Below are 6,303 nucleotides of genomic sequence, written 5' to 3' on the forward strand. Positions count from 1 at the left end.
AAGCATACAGATCCAAGTGCATAGAAGAAAAAAACTTTTTGTCAGCTAAAATGTTTGCAAGAGCTTAGGCATGGGAATACACTCAAGAGGTTTATTGTGAAGATTTGAACCCTGTGGCTAAAACTTCAGTGGATTTAGATTACTGACTTTTCTTGAGGTAAATGGTATTGCATGAATAGCTTACCCTGCTCTTTTTTTTAAGGCTGCAAAGGGATAAGTTCAAACATTCCCCCTTTATCAGTCTCTTTGCCAAAAAAAAGTATCTTATTAACTGTAGCATTATCTTTGAGTCAGACTTCTGGAATACTGGCATACATTCATAAAGATATGTAGGTGATTATGAATCACTTCAGAGTCACCATACGATTATGGTCTGCCAATGAGTCTGAAGAAAACTGGTTTTCTACCAGCTTGCATTTGGCGAAGCCTACATACAACCAAAGATTTGTTATTGGTAAAACAGAACTTAATCTTTCTGAATTCTGCTACTTCACAGTAGCTTGTCCAGTGCAGAACTAGACTGAGAAGCAGAAAATTGAATTAGGAAAACCAGCATAACAATTTTGATATGGGCAGACAGAATTCAGTAAGAGGTTTCATGAACTGAGGAAAGCAGACACAAAATGCCATCACCTCCACAAAACGCTGAGAAGACTGTAGAGGCTGCTGCTGTTGTGGTCACTGTGGTTGGGGCTGGGGCTGTGGACTCTGAGCCATGAAAAGCCTGAAATTCTGCTCCTTTTCAGCACAGAGCCCCACAGAGCTTAGTTTTATGTCTTTAACATCTTAATATTTTGTTTCATTTCCCCTTATTTGTGTCTCCAGACCCTTCTCCCTCTTTTTACTTTCAGATTGTGAATCTCTGAGGGCCAAGAACTCTGTCAAAATCTCACCTACATATTCTTTCCCTAATTGTGGTATTTGTTAAGCACCGGACACTGTACTAAACACTGGGGTGGATACAAGCACACTGGGTTGGACATAGTCCCTGTCCCCCATAGGACTCACAGACTTAATTCCCATTTTATAGATGATGTAATTGAGGCACAGAGGAAGTGAAGTGACTTGTGCAAGGTCACACAGCAGACAAGTGGCAGAGTCACAATTATAATCCAGATCCTTCTGATTCTCAGGTTCATGCTCTATTCACTAGGCCACGCTGCTTTCCCTGTGTTTAATACAGTGCTCTACACACACGTAAATCCTTAACACTATTACTACTATCTCATCTTAATCTGCTTCCTCACCATTTCCCTTAAACTGCCTTTTTACAGGACAGGATTACCAACGGTGGAATACAATCTATTCAAAGACAGTGATCAACAGAACTCAACTTCAGATCATCACAACTCAACTTCAGTGAGTAGGACAAGTGACAAACAGGGACAACAGCAGAACAAATGCTTTCATGATATGTGGCAAGTATTCTGTCCTTTTAGCACTGTTTTCCTAAATTATTCAAATCCATTAGAATTATATTCTTGCCTTCTTAAGGATTATCCCCTCTATCCCATTTAGTGTCATTTGCAAATGTGATGAGTCCTCAATTCCTTCATATAGGCCAGCAATAAAGGAATAGAACAGAACCAGAGCCAAGACAGATCCTTGATTGGCACCACTCATGACCTCCATTGACACTTAGCCATTGCTAGCTGCCATTTGGGTATGACCTTTAAGCCAACACTGTAACCACCCAACTGTTGGCTGGTCAAGGTCATTCATTACCAGCTTTTTTATGAGGTTGGTAATTATGGTATTTGTTTAGTGCTTACTATGTGCCAGGCACCATACTAAGCGCTGGGGTGGATATAAGCAAATCAGGTTGGACACAGTCCCTGTCCCACATAGGGCTTGCAGTCTTAATCTCCATTTTACAAATGAGGTAACTGAGGCACAGAGAAGTGAAGTGACTTTCCCAAGAACACACAGCAGACAAATGGCAGAGCTGGAATTAGAACCCATGACTTTCTGACTTCCAATCCTGTGCTCAATGCACTGGGCCACATTCCTGTCATTGAGATGGAATGGAAAACTTTACTGAAGTCTGGTGAGAATACAGGTATAGACACTTCCTTAGCCAGTTAGCCTGGCATTGACTCATTGCTTAATGATAATAATAGTACTTTTGTAGTAATAATATTGAGCATTACTGGGTGCACTGCACTGTATTAGGCTCTTGGGAAAATGCAATAGAAGAAATGAAGAATTCCCTATCCACAAGAAGTTTACATTCTAATAAGAGATGCAGACATAAAAATATTTACAACAATCATATTTATTAAGAACTCACTATATGCAGAGCATTGCACTAAGAGCTTGGGAGAGTACAATGCAACCAGTTAGTAGAAACATTCCCTGCTCAAAGGAATTTGCAGTCTAGAGAGGGAGACCGGCATTAGCATAAACAAATTATAGACTGAGCCCCCTCCTTCCCCAAACTGAGCCCCCTCCTTCTTCTCCCCCTCTTCCCCGTCTCCATCCCCCCACCTTACCTCCTTCCCTTCCCCACAGCACCTGTATATATGTATATACGTTTGTATGTATTTATTACTCTATTTATTTATTTTACTTGTACATATTTATTCTACTTATTTGATTTTGTTAATATGTTTTGTTTTGTTGTCTGTCTCTTTCTCCCCCTTCTAGACTGTGAGCCCACTGTTGGGTAGGGACCTTCTCTATATGTTGCCAACTTGTACTTCCCAAGTGCTTAGTACAGTGCTCTGCACACAGTAAGTGCTCAATAAATACGATTGAATGAATTAATTAATTACAGATATATACATAAGTTCTGTGGGGCAGAGGGAGGGATGAATAAAGGGTGAAAATCCAAGTGCAAGAGCAATGCATAAGGGAGTGAGAGAAGATGAAATGAGGACTTAAGTCAGGGAAGACCTCTTGAGAGAGATCTACTTTAAGTAAGGCTTTGAAGGTGGAGGGAATGATAATCTGTCAGGTATGAAGAGGGAGGGCATTCCAGGCCAGAAGCAGAATGTGGGTGTAGAGTTGGTAGTGAGATAGACAGGATCTAGGTACAGTGAGTAGGTTGGCATTAGAGGAGTGAAGTGGATGGAAGTAGGAAATTGAGGAGGTAAGCTAAGTAGGAAATCAGGGAGGTAAGGTACAAGGGAGCAAGTGCTTTAAAATTGATGGTAAGGAGTTTCTGTATAATGTGATGGTGAATGGACAACCGCTGGAGGTTCCTGAGGAATAGCAAAACATGGACTGAATGTTCTGTAGAAAAACAATTCAGGCTGCAGAGTGAAGTATGGACTGAAGTGAGGAGAGTCAGGAGGCAGAGAAGTCAGCAAGAAGGTTGATGCAATTATCAAGGTGGGATAGTATAAGTGCTTGGATTAACATAGTAGTAGTTTGGAGGGAGAGGTAAGGACAGATCTTAGAGATATTGTGGAAGTTGAGTTGTCGGTGGGACATCTTCATAGAGGTGTCCTGAAGGTAGAAGGAAAAACAAGACAGCAGAGAAGGAGAGACATCAGGGTTAGAGATGTAGCTGGGAATCATCCATATAGAGATGGTAGTTGAAGCCATGGGATCAAATGAGTTTTCCAAGGGAGTGGATGAAGATGGAGAACAGAAGAGGACCCAGAACTGAGCCTTGAGGGACTCCTACTGTTAGGGGGTTGGAGGCAAAGAAGAAGCCTGTATAAGAAACTGAGAATGAGCAGCCAGAGACATAGGAAGAGAACCAGAAGAGGACAGTGTTGATGAAACCAGATATGGGTATTGTTTCTAGGAAAAGGAGATGGTTGAGTGTCAAAGGCAGCTGAGAGGTTGATGAGGATTAGGATGGAGTAAAGTCAATTTGGAAAGAAGATCATTGGTGACCTTCAATAGGTCAGTTTTGGTGGAGTGAGTGGGGGCTGAAGCTAGATTGGATCAGGTCAAGGAAGGAATTGGAGGAGAGGGATTAGAGGCATTGGGTTAGACAACTCTTTCAAGGAGTTTGGAAAGAAATGCTAGGAGGAAGATGAAATGATAACTGGAGGGAACCATCTGATAAAGGGAGGGGTTTTTTAAGAGAGAAGAGACATGAGTATTTTTGAAAACAGTGAAGAAGCCATTGTAGAGTGAACAGCTGAAAATGGTGGTCAGGAAGAGAAGAATGGAGGGGCAAGCATTTTGATAAGTTGTGAAAGGATGTGGTCAAAGCCACTGGTGGAAGGGTTGGATTTTGAGATAAGTTGGGAGATATCTTGAGATAATGCGGGGAAAGTTGGGAGAGTTGAATAAGGGACAGGAAGAGGGAGGGACTGGAAAGGAGCAGGGAAGATTTAAGGAGATCACACCTGATAATTTCAATTTTCTCAATAGAGTACATGGGCAGGTCATTAGGGGCAAGAGATGGGGGAACAGGGAGTTTGAAGAAGGAATTATATGTCTGAAACAACTGGTGAGGCAATGGGCATGGGAGTCAATAAGGATGGAGAATAATGTTGCCGGGCAGAGGAGAAGGCAGCATTAGAACTAGCAAGTATGAATTTTGGGTGGATAAAGTTGGCCTGATATCTGGATTTTCACCAGCAGGGCTCTGCATCTAGTGCCGAGGAGTGAAGAAAACGGATAGTGGACATGATCCAGGTCTAAGGGTTAGTGGTTAGTACAGTGCTCTGCACAAAGTAAGTGCTCAATAAATACGATTGAATGAATCGTAGGAGATTGGCCAAGGGATAGGGGAGCAAGTGAGTTGAGTTCAGTAAAGAGGGTGGTGTAAAGGTGTCAATTTGGTTATCGAGGAAAGGTAGTTTGGGTATGAAGACTAAATGGAATAAAATAACTGAATGTACAGTTTAATTCATTCATTCAATCATATTTATTGAGTGCTTACTGTGTGCAGAGCACTGTACTAAGCTCTTGGGAAGTACAAGCTGGCAACATATAGAGATGGTCCCTACCCAACAACGGGCTCACAGTCAAGAAGGGATGTGCATATATACTCAAGTGCAAGGATATGTGTAACTAAATATATAAGTGCTGGAAATGTCTCCTAAATTTAAACAGTTTGGGAATTAAATGGAGAAGCAGCATGGCCTAGTGGAGAAAATATGGGCCTCAGAGTCAGAAGGACCTGGGTTTTAATCCCAGCTCCACCACATGTCTGCTGTGTGACCTTGGGCAAGACACTTAACTTCTCTGTGCCTCAGTTACCTCATCTGTAAAATGGAGATTAAGACTGTGAGTCGCACGTGAGGCATGGATTTTGTCTAATCTGATTAGCTTGTATCTAGCCCAGCACTTAGTAAAGTGCCTGGCACATAGTAAGCACTTAACAAATACCATTAAAGAAAGGCTTGGTGGAGAAGGGGGCGGAACTTTAGGAGGGCTTAGAATATGGGGAGATCTCTTTCTGCTCTGATGGATTTGGGGAAGGAGGGAGAGGGTTGAAGTTCAGAGAATAGCATGAAAGGAGAGAGAAGAGGGAGAGTCTGGAGCCAGATATAAATAGATGAGCTTGGAGGGGTGAAGAAAGTAAGCTGGGGAGTAGCAGGTGAAGAGAGCAGAGCTGTAAGATGGCGAATGTTGGTGGAGAACCTTGAAACTTATGTCAGTGGATTATGGTAAATGGTATAAGGGATGGCTCAAGTACTCCTGATTGGGAAAAGCATTTTGAAATATTTTCAAAATTTAAAAACTCTATTTAAAATCCAATCTTTAAGAAATGCTCTGTTTTCCTACTAGCATTACTAATAGGAAGCTTCGTAATAACGTACCTAATAAGACCCCTAGTCTACTGGGGGAATTCCAGAAATGAGAAATGTGATTCAAAGTTCTTTTTCCTTCTGCATCAGGACAGATGAGTAAGATGAAGGAGATAATGAGGGTTGTGAAAAAACAGGAAATTTGCTCTTGCACCATTATGGGGCCCTTAATTAATCTAGATGATGACACACTCAATAGCACAATAAGAGTTGCTGGGATGACCTAATTTTATGCTAATGCAAACAGTGTCCTTTTCTGAAGGTCTTTAAAGCAGAGCAGATACTCATCTGTTTGGGATGCTTTAGGAGTGACCCAGCTGTAGCCTTTTCCTTTTCCCAGCTTTCCTCATCACTGTCGCCAGTACATCCTTCCTGTTTCTCAGGTTTGCAACCTTGGTGTTGTCTTTGCTACCTCTCTCTCTTTCACACACTGATATCTAAGCCGTCACCAGATCCTGTCGGTCTTTCCCCAGAAACACTCAATGGATCCACCCTTCCTGTAGCCTCTTGCATCTACTTCTCCTTGCTGGCCAGGGCAAATAGGGCTCAAGCCCAGTCCTTGCCATCTGTGAGCTGAGAAACAACC

Source organism: Tachyglossus aculeatus, chromosome 4 (assembly GCF_015852505.1).
Source record: "Tachyglossus aculeatus isolate mTacAcu1 chromosome 4, mTacAcu1.pri, whole genome shotgun sequence".
Taxonomy (NCBI): Eukaryota; Metazoa; Chordata; class Mammalia; order Monotremata; family Tachyglossidae; genus Tachyglossus; species Tachyglossus aculeatus.